We start from the raw sequence: 17752 nt of genomic DNA, 5'->3' as shown, positions 1-17752 counted from the left end.
TGTGTTTGTGTTTGGAGATGGAGTCTCACTTTGTCACCCAGGCTGGAGTGTAATGGCGCAATCTCGGCTCACTGCAGCCTCCGCCTCCTGGGCTCAAGCAATTCTCCTGTCTCAGCCTCCTAAAGTGCTGGGATTACAGGTGTGAGCCACCGTGCCCAGCCGCCTGATTCATTTAACATAAAACCTTGGGTGGATTCGTTGAAGAGTCTAAGAGGGAATTGTCAGCAACAATTTCACAACAACAGAGGCATTGCTCATCTCCTCCCAGCTGAGCTACCCGTGAAGCCTTTTTTTTTCCTCCTTAGATGCTATGTTGAGTCTTCTCTGTAAGCTCCCAACAATGCCTTTTGGCTGAACTATATTTGACATTTTTAATAGAGGGAGGGAAGTTCCAGCCATATGTGACAGCCTTTCTGAAAGCTTCCCACTCCTTCCTTACTCTCTTTTTGAAACAGCTCTATTAAGATATAATTCACATACATACAATTCACCCATTTAAAGTGTACAATTCAGGCTGGGCATGGTGGCTCACGCCTGTAATCCCAGCACTTTGGGAGGCTGAGGCGGGCAGATCACCTGAGGCCAGGAGTTCGAGACCACCCTGGCCAATATGCGGAAATCCCGTCTCTACTAAAAATACCAAAAAAAAAAAAAAAAAAAAAAAAAATTAGCCAGACATGGTGGTGGGCATCTGTAATCCCAGATACTCAAGAAGCTGAGACAGGAGAATCGCTTGAGCCCAGGAGGCAGAGGTTGCAGTGAGCCGAGATCACATCACTGCACTCAAGCCTGGGAAACAGAGTGAGACTCCGCCTCAAAAAAAAAAAAAAAAGTGTACAATTCAATGGCTTTTAGCATATTCACAAAGTTATGCAATCATCACCACTATCTAATCCCAGGACATTTTTATTACACCAAAAAGAAACCCTGTACCCTTCAGCCATCACCCTCACAATGAAAATCTCCCCACTTCACAGCCCCAGGCAACCACTAATTTATTTTCCATCTCTATGGATTGGCCTTTTCTGGACATTTCATATAAATGAAATCACACAAAATGTGATCTTTTGTGTCTGACTTCTTTTGCTTAGTATATAATGTTTTTAAGGTTCATCCATGTAGTAAAATGGATCAATACATCATTCCCGTTTTTTTTTGTTTTTTGTTGTTGTTGTTGTTGTTGTTTTTTAAGGTGGAGTCTCCCTCTGTCTCCCAGGCTGGAGTGCAGTGGCATGATCTTGGCTCACTGCAACCACTGCCTCCTGGGTTCAAACCTCCCGAGTTCAAGCGATTCTCCTGCCTCAGCCTCCTGAGTAGCTGGGACTACAGGTGTGCGCCACCACGCCTGGCTAACTTTTTGTATTTTTAGTTGATACGGGGTTTTGCCACGTTGACCAGGCTGGTCTTGAACTCCTAGCTTCAAGTGATCCACCCACCTCAGCCTCCCAAAGTGCTGGGATTACAGGTGTGAGCCACCATGCCCAGCCCGTCATTCCCTTTTATTGCCAAATAATTCCATTCTATGGATAGACCACATTTTCTTTATGCATTTTCTATTCCTGAACATTTGAGTTGGTTCCACTTTTTTGCTACTATGAATAATCTGCTATGAACATTTGTATACACACTTTCGCCCCCTTATGAATAAGGATTCCATTGCCTAGGTCAGGTGACAGGGTATATACATCAGCAGGACGGGAGAGAGGATTCATTCTTACAGTGTCTCTTCCTTTCAATTTTTGTTAATTTTTGGCCTGTTGGGTACCCATGGTTGTAGATTACAGGACCCAAGATGTGGAGCCTTTAGTAGTTTTTGGTTATAACGGACCTGTTACTGAAACCTACTCATCCCTTGCTACCAGAGCACTAGAATTCCCAATCTGTTTCTCACCAGAAGCCATCTGATAAGAAGATGCTGCTTACATGGATGGGCTTCAAATGTTCACCATCTTCCACTGGAGGAGAGGGTGAGGCAAGGTGAGGAGGAGGTGAGAAAGACTTGAAGCTGCCCCTTCTTATCTCCTTATTTAACTGCGTAGATAATAAGGGGTATCCACAGTTTTGAACCTTTGGTCCGATTATTCGGAGGGGGGAAAATTACTCCTGGTAAAGTGTATTTTTCAAGCCTCAGTTTAGTTATAAGATAAAAAATAAAGAGAAGAGGTTTTATCTCATGTAATTGTGAAGTTGTTCTGAGGTGAGCAGGCCTATGCAAACCTACCCCCAAGGTCTGAGGAAGCTGAGAAGTGAAAAAAAGAGGCTGACAAATCCAGCTTCTTAGAAAGAGACATTTAGGCTGGGCACAATGGCTCATGCCTGTAATCCCAGCGCTTGAAGAGGCCAAGGCAGGAGGATCACTTGAGGTCAGCAGTTCGAGACCAGCCTGGCCAACATGGTAAAACCCTGTCTCTACAAAAAAAATACAAAAATTAGCTGGGCATGGTGGCAGGTGCCTGTAATCCCAGCTACTTGGGAGGCTGAGGCAGGAGAATCGCCTGAACCCAGGAGGCGGAGGTTGCAGTGAGCCGAGATCGTACTGCTGCATTCCAGCCTGGGTGAGAGAGTGAGATCCTGTCTCAAATAAAAAAAAAAGAAAAAGAGAAGAAAAAGAAAAAAAGTAGAACTTTTATCCAATAGTTCCAGCAAATTTCCAGGCCTCACTCTCATTGGTCTGAAGTGTGTCAGACCCAAAGGAAGTGCTGGATCCTCTTATCAGAGATAGAGATGCTATGCAAACAAGACCAGTAGATCAGGGAAGACCAGGTGGTCAGGGAAGGCTGGTAAATCTGGAAAGCTGCATAAGAAAAACTGGAAGAGGAAGGAATGAGCCTGCACTCGTGGCAGAGAGCATCTGTATCAATGAGAACCTTCTCCCTGATTTCCTTCCACGAATTATCTTTCTTCAATGTGGTCTTCCACTGTGGGCCAAACGAGGTCTTGGGATAACCCAGCAGACCTCTCCGGATCCCCCACAAACATCTGAGGATGGCCATGAATATAATGTCTCCAATCCCTTCTCATTTCAGAACTTCCAAACAAGAACTTTCCTGTGCAGAGTACAGGGAAGCCAAGCCAATTTTCTGTTTTTGGTATTAAATTTAGACCTTTCATCCTGACCATATTTCTGGATTCTGCACGAGTATTCAGCGAGTGCCAGGATTCAAGATGCTATCCCATCTGGGGCTATTCTGCAGGCTGCCCACTTTATCTCATTCTTTTAAAACTGGGAAAAATGACCCAGACGCAGAAACAAATTCAGGAGAGGGTTATTCTGTTATCCATTAATTGTCATTTAATGCCTTTGCCATCCAGGTTACTTGGAGAGGAAAGAAATTAAATTTGAACGGAAACCTGAATTGCATTTTGCAGATATCCTAAATTGTCTCTGTTCTGACAATTTAATCTTGTGGGTATGTTTAGTAGCAGAATGTGTTTTCTTGAAAGGTAAAAAGATAAATAATATGTGAAATACTCAACTTAAATGGATGAGATTCCAGAGGTCTTCTTAAATGTGTGCCTGGTACTATATTTTTCTCAGATGGCTTTTATAAAATGGATTTTGTATTTATAAATGTGCTATGGTTCACAAAGGCTGGAAATTGCTGATGAGATTAATGGGCAATGTAGAATAGCCAAAATAATATGCAATTCATATTAACTCCTTAGTTATCAGTATGGATTGAAATATAGGATGCATCTAACTTTTTTTTTTTCAGTGACACGATGTCACTCTGTCACCCACGCTGGAGTGCAGTGGCGTGATCATAACTCACTGCAGCCTGTACCTCCCGGCCTCAGCCTCCCGAAAAGTTGGGACTACAGGTGGCGCCACCATATCCAGCTAATTTTTTTTTTTTTTTTTTTTTTTTTTTTTTTTTTTTTTTTTTTTTTTAGAGATGAGGTCTCACTATGTTGCTCAGGCTGGTCTCAAACTCCTGACCTCAAGTGATCCGCCCACCTTGGCCTCCCAAAGTGCTGAGATTACAGGTGTGAGCCACCGTGCCTAGCCAGGATGCACCTAACATTCTTAGTGGGCTGAAATTATCATTATATCATCACTTATTGAGTGCTTACTATATGTCAGGAACTTTGCTAAATACTTCAAATATGTGTCAGAATTTATTCAAATTTTAATTTATGTGTGTACCCCTTCTGTTTCCCGTCCTCTTGAAAGAATTTTTATTGTCTTGACTTCTGCAGGTTGAAAATCCAGCTGTACTTTGCCCAGTACATCTGTACTTCCTACAGACCCTGTAGGCGTGTGAAGAACTGAAGTGTTTAGGGGAAATTGTACTGGTTGTCCTCAGGCGGGGAGTGGAGAGGGGGGTTTCTTCAAGGGTAAGATGGGGCCAGGTGCGGAGGTCGAGGCCTATAATTTCAGCACTTTGGGAGACCAAGGTGGGAGGATCACTTGAGTCCAAGGGTTCGAGACCAGCCTGGGCAACATAGTGAGACCCTTATCTCTATAAAAAATAAAAAGTTAGCCAGGCGTGGTGGCGTGCACCTATAGTCTCAGCTACTGGGGAGGCTGAGGCTGGAGGATGTCTTGAGCCTAGGAAGTTGCGGCTGCAGTGAGCCAGGATTGTGCCACTGCACTTCAGCCTGGGCAACAGAGGGAGACCCTGTCTCAAAACAACACAAAACAGAACAAAACAAAATGAGACAAAACAAGAGTAAGAAGAGAAAAGACAGATGTTATGGAGAGTGGGAAGGGTCACAAGTTGATAAGTCCAGAGCAGCTTCTGGGAAGGGAGAAATACACTAAGGAGGCCACACCACAAGTCCAGTGCCTTCCAGTCTGACCAAAGCTTTCTTTGTCTCAGGCCTGACATGGAAGGATCAATGCTATTGGACCTGAAAGGACCTGTAGCCTGGGAGGATGGGTGACCAAGCAGTCACTAGGGTGGGCCACTGACAGAAGACTGCAGGTGTTGCCCAAAGCTACATCACTGCAAAAGAGCCCCGGGACTTGGTATCCCCTAGGATGTGTGGTGGGGGAGGGGGGATGCTCAAAACAAGATTACATTTCTCTCCAACCTAGCAGAATGGGGGCTCAGAATTGGATTTCAGTTGGTTATAAAACAATGTCCTTCCTCCTGCAAATCTGAGTCGTGGACTAAAACTGATAACTTCTGTATTAGTTAGCATCCTGGCAGGATAAAGATGGCAAACTCTGGGCAATTGAGGATAGCTTAATAAAGGGCTATTTATAAAGGTGTGGACAGCATTTAGGGAAACCAAGAGACCAGCACCAAAGGCAGCCATTGCTGCCCCTAAGCCTGAAGCAGGAAGAGAAGAGGACAAACACTAAAAGCCTGACAGATCAGCCCTACAGAGACAGTTGCCTAACAAGAGCCTCTGACGCAGCCAGTCCCAATCCCACTGTCCTATCCTCTGATCTCTTCTTGCTTGGCTCCTCACTAGCTAAACCCAACAGAGAGCCAAAGGGAAAGGGAGCTCCCCTGAGGTCGTCCATGCAGATGCACCTCCCTGGACAAAGAGGGGGAGGAAGATGGCAACAGTGGGGCTGGGCGCAGTGGCTCACATCTGTAATCCCAGAACTTTGGGATGCTGAGGTGGGCAGATCACTTGAGGTAAGGAGTTCAAGACCAGCCTGGCCAACGTGGTGAAACCCTGTTTCTACTAAAATACAAAAATTAGCGGGGTGTGGTGGCATGTGCCTGTAATCCCAGCTACTTGGGAGGCTGAGGCATGAAAATCGCTTGAGCCCAGGAGATGGAGGTTGCAATGAGCCAAGATTGCACCACTGCACTCCAGCCTGGGTGACAGAGTGAGACTCTGTCTCAAAAAAAAATGTTTTTAATTTAGTCCACAGCAATGTGGATCCAGAGGGGCAGACTGACTTTATAGATAAAATTACACAATCAAAATGATGGGCAGTCAGGCCTTGTGGGGTCAGTGAATCCAGCCCCATGTCTTCCAAGCTGCCCTTCTCTCTTCTAGCTGAAGTTCCAGGCATTATGTGAGTTAGGCCTAATTTCATTTCGGCACACTGCCTGCACCTACATAATCTCATTTAATCTTCACAACAAGTCTGCAAGGACAGTTTTTTGTTTTTCTTTTTTTAGACAGTCTCACTTTGTCACCCAGGCTGGAGTGCAGTGGTGTGATCATGGCTCACTGCAGCCTCAACCTCCTGGGCTCAAGAGATCCTCCTGCCTCAGCCTCCTGAGTAGCTGGGACTACAAGCGAGAACCACCATGCCTGGCTAATTTTTGCATTTTTCTTTAGAGACAGGGTCTCACTACGTTGCCCAAGCTGGTCTTGAACTCCTGGGCTCAAGCAATTCTCCCGCCTTGGCCTCCCAAGAGGCTGGGATTATAGGCGTGAGCCACCGCACCCAGCCACAGTATTATTTTTTTCCACTTTATGATTAAGGAAATTGAGACCTAGAGAGTTAACAGAGGCCCAAGGTCGCAGAGCTGGTAGCTGGCTGAGCCAAGATTCAAACATAGGTCTGCCTGATTCCAAAGCCATTTTCATCAACCTCCTAAACTGGCTCCAAACTGGCCCAGCAGAGACCGAAAGAACCATAAATCAGGCTGCTGAGGTGGGAGGCACAGGGATTTTCTGTGTGGGAGGGACCACATCAACACAGTGCCTGGACTTCTGTGCCTACAAGGGCTTTGCCAAGGAAGCTCTTCTCACACCCAGGTATAGCTAATGGTTTGAAATCCAAGCGCTTATCCCAAAATCAAAGAGGGGGAAGATGGAGAGAAAACACTTGGCCAATGCTGGGAAAAAAAGTGTATTTTCATTTCAGATGCCTTTCAAGTTTCTTTTTTTCCCAGCTGAATGTTTGGTGTATTTATAGAATTCAGGGGGAGTATTTAAGGGTAACCGGCAGTGGAGCTGCATTTTGGGCTATTAGGAAGCTGAGAATCATGCAGGAGAAGTTTGGTGGGAGGGGACAAGAGCAGCAAGGCACAAACTGGCTTTGTCTTTCATGTTGCCAAGACCACCTCATCCTCCTGGGGCTGATGACGTCAAATCGAGGTCTATGAGAGTGCTACAGATGAAATGATCGACTCAAAATGATGGGCAAATGGGTGAATGAATAAGCAAACTGTGGTATATACATACAGTAGAATATTATTCAGCCATAAAAAGAAATGAAGTACTGGTCCATGCTATAGCATATATGAACCTCAAAAACATGGTGCTGAGCAAAACAAGCCAAATGCAAAAGGCCACCTGTTGTATGACTCCTGTTATATGAAATACTCAGAATAGGCAAATCCCTAGAGACAGAATGTGGACTGGTGGTTGCCAGGGGCCAGGCAGAGGGGAGAATGCAAAGCAAGTGCTTAATCGGTACAGAATTTCCTTTTGAGGCCGGGCACAGTGGCTCACACCTGTAATCCCAGCATTTTGGGAGGCCAAGGTGGGCAGATCACTTGAGGTCAGGAGTTCAAGACCAACCTGGCCAACATGGCAAAACCCTGTCTCTACTAAAAGTACAAAAAAATAGCCAGGTGCGGTGGTGCAGGCCCATAATCCCAGCTACGTGGGAGGCTGAGGCAGAAGAATCGCTTGAACCCAGGAGGTGGAGGTTACAGTGAGCCCAGATCGCACTACTGCACTCCAGCCTGGGTGACAGAGCAACACTCTGTCTCAAAAAAAAAAAAAAAAAAAAAAAAAGCATTTCCTTTTGAGGTGATGAAAATGTTCTGGAAATAGACAGAGGTGGTTGTACGATATATGTTAATGTACTAATTACCATGGAATTGTTCCTTTTAAAATGGTTGGTTTTATGTTATGTGACTCTCATCTCAATTATATTTTTTTTTTTGGAAAAAAAAATTCCCTTCCTTCCCGTCCTTCCCTTCCTTCCTTCCTTCCTCTCTCTCTTTCCTCCCTTTTCTTTCCTTCTTTCTTTCTTTCTTTCTTTTTTTTTTTTTTGAGACAGGGTCTCGTCCAAGCTGGAGTGCAGTGGCATGATCATGGCTCACAGCAGCCTCGACCTCCTGGACTCAAGTGATCCTCCTCAACCTCCTGAGTAGCTGAGACTACACCCACCACCATGCCCAGCTAATTTTTAATTTTTTGTAGAAACATGGTCCCGCTATGTTGCCCAGGCTAGTCTCAAACTCTTGGGCTCAAATGATCCTCCTGCCTTGGCCTCCCAAAGCTCTGGGATTATAGGCATGGGACACCATGCCCAGCCAGCAAGGTCTTTTCTGTTCCTCTTACTTAAAGTAACCAACCCACCAGTCACCCTCCATCACTGTGCTCTTCAGACTGTTGGTCATGGCCTATTAGAGGGAATGGAAATCAATTTAGTGGATCTCAATTAACATTTTAAAAAATGAAATGAAATAAAACAGAAAATATCACACAAGGATAAGGGTAAATATTACTGGTCAGAAATTTTTTTACTTTTTTTTTTTTTTTGAGACGGAGTTTCCCTCTGTGGCCCAGGCTGGAGTGCAGTGGTGCAATCTCAGATCACTGCAGCCTCCACCTCCCTGGTTCAGCGAGTCTCCTGCCTCAACCTCCCGAGTAGCTGGGATTACAGGCACAAGCCACCATGCCCAGCTAACTTTTTTGTATTTTTAGTAGAGATGGGGGTTTCGCCATGTTGTCCAGGCTGGTCTGGAACTCCTGACTTCAAATGATCTGCCTGCCTCGGCCTCCTAAAATGCTGGGATTACAGGCATGAGCCACCACGCCCAGCCTATTTTTTGCTTCTTAATAAACCACTCCAAATTTATTGATATGCAACCGTTTTTTCCCACAAGTCTGTGGGTTAGCTGGGCTCAGCTGGGCGGTTCTGCTCCATGTGGTATCTGCTGGGATCACTCATACGGCTGAATCCAGCTGGAGGTCCGTGTGGAGCTAGAACATCCAAGGTGGCATCCCTCTTGGATCTGGATGTTAGTGTTGGTGGCCACTTCTTCACATGGAAGCTCTCCTTCTGCTGTGGCCTCTCATCATTCAGTTGTCTGACCTGAGCTTCCTTTCATGGTTCTGGGTACAAAGAGCACAAAAGTGGAAGCTGCCAGTCCCCTTAAGGCTGAAGCCCAGAAAAGGCACAAAGTTGTTTCCGCTGCATCCTATTGCCCAAAGCAAATCACAAGAGCCACCCAGATTTAAGGGAAGGGAGAGGCTGGGTGTGGTGGCTCATGCCTATAGTCCCAGTACCTTGGGAAGCTGAGGCAGGAGGACAGCTTGAGCCCAGGAGTTTGAACTCAACATAGTGAGACCCCAACTCTACAAAAAAATGAAAAAATCAGCTGGCGTGGTGCTGCATGCCTGTAGTCCTACCTACTCGGGAGGCTGAGGCAGGAGTGTTACCGAAACACCAGGGGTTCAGACTAGGTCCTGCTGCTTGCCACACAGAAAGCCAATCACTGACAGGACAAGTATTGCCAAGGAAGAAGGCTTTAATTGGGTGCTGCGGCTGAAGTGATGGGAGCTCAGTCTCAAATCCAACTCCCTGGCCTACTAAAATTAGGAGTTTATATAGCGGGGAAGAAATGTAACAACATGCGGGAAAACAAGAACTAGGGAGGGGCAGGAAGGCATCTGATGCCCTGATCTGGTGAGTTTCAGTGCTTCAGTACTTGTTTTTGAGAGGCCTGAAGGTCCTCAGATAAAACAAATACAGCTTTAATAGCAGAAGGGTCAATGTCTATGTTTATCCAAAAGAACAGTGTATGGGAGTGTTGGGCCAGTTTCAGGAGGATCACTTGAGCCTAGGAGTTCAAGGCTTCAATGAGTTTGATCATACCACTGCACTCCAGCCTGAGTGACTGAGACTCTGTCTCTAAAACAAACAAATAACAAAAACAGGGAAGGGGAAGCTGGCTCCACCTCTTTTTTTTTTTTTTTGTAGAGATGGAGGTTCACTATGTTACTCAGGTGGGTATCAAACTCCTGGCCTCAAGCAATCCTCCAGCCTTGGCCTCCCGCTCGGTTTATAGGTGTGAGCCTCTGCACTGGGTCTTGACTCCACTTCTTTTTCTTTTTCTTTCTGAGATGGAGTCTTGCTCTGTCAGCCAGGCTGGAGTACAGTAGTGCAATTTCAGCTCACTGCAACTTCTACCTCCCAGGTTCAAGAGATTCTCCTGCCTCAGCCTCCCAGGTAGCTGGGATTACAAGCATGTGCCACCACACCTGGCTAATTTTTGTATTTTTAGTAGAGACAGGGCTTTCACCATGTTGGCCAGGCTGGTCTCAAATTCCTAACCTCAAGTAATCCACCCTCCTCAGCCTCCCAAAGTGCTGGGATTATAGGCATGAGCCACCACGCCCAGCCTTAACTCCGCCTCTTGATGGGGGAGCAACATGTGCATTCTATGAATGGGAGAAGTTGTTGGCAGATGTTGGTGCAGACAGTCCACCACAGTTGTTTTTTCCCTTTTAATAAACATGCATGTGTGCACATTGGTTCACATGATAAACATATCTCTTGCTGTGAGTCATAGTCAAAAGGCTGGAAAAACACACTTCTATATCCTTTAAAAAATTTATTTCAGCCGAGGGCGGTGGCTCACGCCTGTAATCCCAGCACTTTGGGAGGCCAAGGCGTGCGGATCACCTGAGGTTGGGAGTTCAAGACCACCCTGACCAACATGGAGAAACCCCGTCTCTACTAAAAATACAAAATTAGCCGGGTGTGGTGGCACATGCCTGTAATCCCAGCTGCTCGGGAGGCTGAGGCAGGAGAATTGCTTGAACCCAGGAGGCGGAGGTTGCAGTGAGCCAGAGATCACGCCATTACACTCCAGCCTGGGCAACAAGAGTGAAACTCTGTCTCAAAAAAAAAAATTTCTTTCATAGCCCTTAGTACTCTCTGACCTTAGCTTATTTTATTATAGATCTCTGCCATTCAAATGTAAGTTCTCTGAGGGCAGGGGCCTTGTCTGTCCTATTAGTCCTGTGTCCTCAGCACCTAATAGGGTCTGGCTGTTAAGAGGTGCTTAATAAATATCTGTGGTCATTGAGTAGGGTGTTGTTGAATCAGCTCTTATTTCTTGGGTGCTGAGCACTTAAAACATTATCTCATTTAATTTACTCAACATATATTTGAGCACCTACTGTGTGCCAGGCACTATTTGAGGTGATGGTGAAACAACAGGAAACAAAATAGACAATAATACCTGCCCTCAGCGAGTGTATTTTCACCATATAGTAGAGAACAGATTCACTGATACTATTTTGACAAAGAAGGAAACTGAGAGTCAGAGACGTCAGGCAACTTGCCCAAGGTCACACAGCTGTTAATTTCACCCTGACACCTGGCTCTTCTCCACTCTCCTGTAGATGTTGAATTTTGCCCAGAGATGGGCTTAGGTGGTTATGGATCTCAATTTCTGCAATTGTTTCCCTGAAGGACCAAACTTGTCTTTCTAGGAGTCAGACACAGGGCAGTGGGAAGAGGTGAGTCCCATGACCTCAGAGTCCCTGCCCCTCCCACCCTTAGTTCCCCGACTCTGTGACGATGGCTCACACCTGGGGTGTTGCAGATTTGAGCCACAGATCCCAGTCACCCCCACTGTCTTATCGGCATGTGACATTCCCAAGTGGCTGGGGCGTGCAGGCTGGGCAAAGAATGCAGCCTGAACAAAAATAAACCTGTTACATTCCTTGGCAGCCCCCTGCCCCTTCCTGCTCTCCAGCCATCCATCCTCACAGCAGAGTCTGCCAGGGAAGGCAGAGAGAGGGTGAACAGGGTGGAGGAAGTCAGTGTTGCTACCCGGAGAGAGGGAGAGGAAAAGAGAGAGAGAGAGAGAGAGAAGGGGCGAGAGAGAGGAGAGGAGAGGGAAGAGAAAGAGAGAGAGAGAGATCACCTTATATGGGAACGTGTGCAGACAATATGTGGCAATGGCTTAAAGGGCAGCAGAGGTCAGATACCAGACAGATGGAAGAAATTAAACATGGGACAGAGCGTGTCCCTGAGCCCTGAAAACAGCTCTTGTTTCACAGCAAGTTCGCACAAAGCCTGGCCCATTTTCCTTTTTTGCCTAAGCCCTGCAAGATGTGTGTCCTAACCTCTCCGTGACTCTGAGTCAGGCCTCTCGACTCCGATTCTGTGGCTTGGCAGCGGTCTCAATCCTTTAAGGTCATTTATTTGACGAACAAAATTCCTCGTTGCAAATAAAAAGGAAAAGGCCAGGCCTATTTCTCAAGAGTTTCCAATATCTCTCCAAAGCACACAGATTAGTAGTTAATGAGTAAATAATCCTTCATTTCTCATGCATTCATTCAACAAAGATTGAGGACTTGTTACGCCTCAGGCACTGAGCCAGGGGCTGGAAAGATGGCAATGGTGACGATGATGATGACAATTAGCATTTGTTGATTTGCACTCATTTGATAAATATTTCAACAATTAATAATTTACTTTGCGCCTTCTATGATCCAGTCATTGATGATACAGAACATTGATCTACATCATCTGGTTCCTGCCCTTGTGGAGTTTACAAGGAAGGCGAGGGATATTGAACACATGATCCCATTGAGTCCTCATAATAGTTCTTTGAGTTAGCTTACTATTATCATCCCCATTTAACACAGAGTTTTCCAACCTCTGCACTATGGATATTTTGGGCTGGATAATCTTTGTCATGGAGGGGCTGCTCTGTGCATTGTAGGATATTTAGCAGTGTCCCTGGCCTTCTACCCAACTAGGTGCCAGCTGCAACCATTCCCCTCCCCCTAGTTGTGACAACCAAAAAAGTCTCCAGACATTGCAAACTGTCCCGGAGGAAACAAAATTGTTCCCAGTTAAGAATCACTGATTCCACGGATGAAGAAATAGAGGGTCAGGGCGGGCTAAGACATTTCCTAAAGGTCATACCGCTGGTGGGTAGGACTCGCACCCTGGTCTACCCAAAGCCCATGGTCCTTACCACTGCAATGTGAAACTGTATTTCCTTGACAACAGATGATTTTGAGTTTGGATGGTTGTAGACTTCATTATCTCATCCTACAAAATGGAAGTTATCTGTGTTAATTTGGATCCTCTGGGAAGCAGATGCCAGGACAGGCTCAGACTTGCAGGGGATTTATCAAGGGAATCCCTGTGAAAGATAAAGGGCGGATGTCTTCAGACTGGGATACTGGGCTAACACCTGGGGAAAGAGATGGGGAAGGAAAGAGTGAGTAGGAGGAGCTGCAGACAGCAATGCGGGTCTCAGAAAGTTTTGGCTGGACTGATGAGGGCTTCCTGAACAAAGTCACTGGTAGGATGAATCTCAGGTCAGCAGCAGTGGGGCTGTGCTACCACCCCCGCTGTGCTGTCATTGGCTAGGAGCCATCTGAGGAAATATGGCCTTGGCGTGAACTTGGTGGATCCAGAGGAATGGGAATGAAGACTGTGAGTCAACTGTGCTCTCCGTGCAGACTCTCTCTCTTTTTTAAGACAAGGTCTCACTCTGTCACTCAGGCTGGAATGCAGTGACATGATCACAGCTCACTGCAGCCTCAACCTCCTGGGTTCAAGTGATTCTCATGCCTCAGCCTCCTGAGTAGCTGGGACCACAGACGCATGCCACCACGCCTGGCTAATTTTTGTATTTTTTAGTAGAGCCAGGGTTTCATCATGTTGGCCAGGCTGGTCTCGATCTCCTGACCTTAAGTGATCCTCAAGTGATTTCAGCCTCCCAAAGTGCTGGGATTATAGTCATGAGCCACTACACCCGGCCGTGCAGACTCTCTAGAGGGAGATGCAAGCAGTGCACTACATGGCTGCTACATCATCAAAGTGGTGCCCATTGGTTACATTCACCTTAAGGCAAGGAGACTAAAAAGTGGTGCACTTTTTAGGAGACTACCAGTGGTGCAGTGGGGAACAAAGCCAGGTTGGCCTTCTTTAAGCAAAAGTGTTCATTTTCCTTGCATTGTCTTGAGCTTCTTAGTGATCTTCAAAGTCAGCTCTGACTTGAGTTCCATCAGTGAGGAAGTAAAGAGCACAGACTTGAAGGGCTACCGGTTAGCTGGTGTCTCGGCCTTGGTTTCGCCATTTGCATGATGGAGTTAACCTGCCCTAACTCACAGGGTTGATGTGAGGATTTAATGTATAGGAAAGTTTATGGAATTGCTACACATTTGTTTTCAGAAGAGGATGTGAACCCTCTGCCTTGTTTCTTGTTTTTTGTAAGGACATCTCCCTGCCAGCAACCCTCTCATTCTCCCAAGATCCATCTCTGCACCTACACAGGGGACCACAAACTAGCTAAATTAGATAGATAAGCTGTACTTTGCTCATAGAGTATTTTTAAAAAGAACCAACGTTTAAAATCGAGGCATTTTTGGGAGGCCAAGGCAGGCAGATCACCTGAGGTCAGGAGTTCAAGATCAGCCTGGCCAACATGGTGAAACCCTGTCTCTGGCCAGGTGCAGTGGTTCACGCCTGTAATCCCAGCACTTTGGGAGGCCAGGGTGGGTGGATCACCTGAGGTCAGGAGTTCGAGACCAGCCTGAACAATATGGTAAAACTTCATCTCTTCTAAAATTATAAAAATTAGCAGGGCATGGTGGTATGTGCCTGTAGTCCCAGCTACTTGGGTGGCTGAGGCAGGAAAATCACTTGAACCTGGGAGGTGGAGGTTGTAGTGAGCCGAGATTGTGCCATTGCATTCTAGCCTGGGCGACAGAGAGAGACTCTATCTCAAAAAATAATAATAAAATAAAATAAATAAATAAAATTGAGGCATTTTACATAAAAATCTGGATTTCCAGGCTGCCTTGAAAAATTACTTTTTCCACTTTCTGGTTTGAGACCCTGTGGTAGACTCACAGCCTAGTGTGGACTCGTGGTGGGGTTCAGGAGATTTCCGTGCTTCTCAAACTCTGAACTCCGTATTGCTTGGCGTCCCACGGGAGTTGAATGAGGGGCTGGGACCAGTGTAGATTCCAGTGGGTAGAGGAGCAAAAGCTCTGCCACTGTGTAGGAAGGGTCGGGAAGGGCCAGCCTAACTGCTTAATAAATCAGAGTGGATGGGGGAGGAAACTGGCAGTCTGGAGGTCTGGCTTCTGGGTTCAGATCTTTAGGCTTCATTTCTGAATTTGTGAAATGAACGCAGCTGGACATAGATCTAAAGATGTCTGTGATTGCAAATTTCTGTGAACTGATGAAAGGAATGCAGATTTCAGTAACAACAGTTTTGATATGCAATGTAAAAATTGCAGTACCCTGAGAAATGTTGAGAACTTTTGATTTGGTAATACTACTTCTAAGAATAAACCTGAGGAAGTAATATTTAAATTATATACATCTGTGATCTCCAAGCTCACTGCAGCAATTACAGAAAAAATTCTCCAAGAACCATGATGGCAAAAGCTAAGAAAATGGCTAAATAAACACAGTTAACTTCATGAAAAGAATATTTTAAAACTATATTTATGTTAATAAGGGAGCCATATTCCTTTATTATATTATTGTGTTAAGTCAAAAAAATGTTAAATCTGGCCAGGTGTGGTAGCTCACACCTGTAATCCTTGTACTTTGGGAGGCCAAGGCGGGCAGATCACTTGAGGTCAGGAGTTTGAGCCCAGACTGGCCAATATGGTGAAACCCCGTCTCTACCAAAAACACAAAAAAATTAGCCAGGTGTGGTGGCGTGTGCCTGTGGTCCCAGCTACTTGGGAGGCTGAGGCAGGAGAATCGCTTGAACCCAGGAGGCAGAGGTTGCAGTGAGGTGAGATCATGGCACTGCACTCCAGCCTGGGCAACAGAGGAAGATTCTGCCTCAAAAAGAAAAAAAAAAAAGGAAAATTTTAAGAAAATACTCAAACATTAAAAGATATTTCCCACTTTTCTATTAAAAAAAGAAAGAAAAGAAAAATTAGCAAATCTGGCCATACTGTGTGGCATAGATTGGCTGGAGCTGAGGAAGCCTGCTTGCTTACAATGGGACATGCACCGTCCAGTCTGCCACAGTCCCCACCACTCCCTATTGTCTCTGATCCTAAAGCCAGTGTCAGTTGATGGTGATCATCACGTTTGTGCTGCCATTTTTCTTACAGTAATATTCCTTTGTCTCACAAATGTATCAAAGAGAAAAGGAAAGAGTAGACCAGAAAGGCCCCTGATCTTCCTTATACCTGCCACCACTTCACGGGCTTCCATCACCACCTGGTTGCTACAGCATCTGAGTTTACCTTGGAGCCCGCCATCCTTTTAAGCTCGTCTGAAACCTCTTTCCTAAAATTATCCCTGCCATTTATAAGAACTCCTTGCATTTATATTTCCCTTCACGTTCACAAAGCACTGCCAGCCACAGGAGGTCATTCAATTCTTCCAGCCACCCAAGAGGAACGTATTATTTCCTTCATTCTAGAGAATTGAATCTGGAAGATGAAGTGATTTTACCCAAGGACACAGCTGGTTAATGTCAGAGCAAAGTCCTTCTTGCCTCTGAGTCCATTTTTTCCATTACTCTAGGAAACAGTACGTCTGAACTTTCAGTTGCAAAAGACAGAAAGTTAACTGAAACTGGCTTAAGCCAAAAAAGGCAATTGATTCGATTACGTAACTGGAAATCCGTAGAAGCCATGGACTTCAATACAACTGGCTGGAGAAGCTCCAAGGTTTCCCTCAGGGTGGTCACACTTCCTCCATCTCTCAGCTATTCCCTTTACCGTGTTGGCTTTATTTCCCAGTATCCTATCTCTGCTCCTGATAGAAAAGCAGCCACCAGCAGCTCCAGGCTTCATCCTTATAGCTCCAAATCCAAGGGAGAGAGAGCTTCCCTTTCTAGGCAGGCCCCACAGATGGAAGAGTCTCCTTGGTCTTGATTGGCCTGATCTAGTCATGTGCCCAGCTGTGAGCCAATCACTGGTGGGAGGGATTGACCAGAGTTGGGTCATGTGACCACCCGGAACCGAGGGGTAGGGTTAGCTGCACCCAAGCAGGAGCTGAGGGCTGATGGTGGGGAAGGAATGACTCCTCCAAAGGAAAGCCAGGTGCTCTTCTCAGAAGTGGGGAATGAGGCCGGAACGGTACCTCACGCCTTTAATCCCAGCACTTTCGGAGGCCGAAGTGGGCGGGTCACCTGAGGTCAGGAGTTCAAGACCAGCCTGGCCAATATGGTGAAACCCCGTCTCTACTAAAAATTCAAAAATTAGCCGGGCCTGGTGGCGCGCGCCTTCCCAGCTACTCGGGAGGCTGAGGCACGAGAATCACTTGAACCCCGGAGGTGGAGGTTGCAGTAAAACGAGATCTCACCACTGCACTCAAGCCTGGGTGACAGAGCGAGACTCCATCTTAAAAAAAAAAAAAATAGAAAAAGAAAAAGGAAAAAAAAGAAGTGAGGAATGAATGCTGAATAAGTCAAAGAACCAGATATCTACAATACCTGCAATCTTCCTGGTGCAGGCCCTTCTGCTCTGTGGAAGCCATCCTTATTCCCTCTTTCTCCATTCAGGTTGCCCAAGTCAAGTCTCCCACATCTAACTGCTCTGAACTCCAGTGAACTTGTTCTTCTGGGTACTCTCAGTGCAGTGAGAATCTGAACCGCACACACCAGCACTCAGCTCTATAGCTGTGGACTGAATGAAACAATGAGGAGATAATTTGTGTGAATTGCGATAATTAGAAAACAGTACCAAATTTGAAAGGAAACAAAATGTTAGTGTGGCTCTCTCTGAGTTGTAGGAGTATGAGCGATTCTGGCTTTGTTTCCGTATTCCTTTCTGTATTTTCTACCATGAAGAAACACTATAAACGATAATAGCAAAAAGGAAGTAATGCCAGTCTGGCTTAAACAGCTGGCCTATAAGC

At 45.9% G+C, this 17752-nt stretch overlaps 1 protein-coding gene across 1 annotated transcript in view; it reads right to left on the bottom strand.

Moving 5' to 3' along the window:
- IFT81 (intraflagellar transport 81) overlaps positions 1-17752 on the bottom strand; it is a 151964-nt gene that overhangs the window by 110747 nt on the left and 23465 nt on the right. Inside the window, exon 3 of the mRNA XM_055096120.2 lies at positions 17328-17520. The gene's annotated coding sequence lies outside the window, so the exon portion shown is untranslated. The remainder of the gene's footprint in view (positions 1-17327; positions 17521-17752) is intronic.

Source organism: Pan paniscus, chromosome 10 (genome assembly GCF_029289425.2).
Source record: "Pan paniscus chromosome 10, NHGRI_mPanPan1-v2.0_pri, whole genome shotgun sequence".
In the NCBI taxonomy this organism is placed as follows: domain Eukaryota; kingdom Metazoa; phylum Chordata; class Mammalia; order Primates; family Hominidae; genus Pan; species Pan paniscus.
The sequence above is the reverse complement of the archived record's forward strand: the minus strand, read 5'-3'. Positions and strand labels throughout refer to the sequence as shown.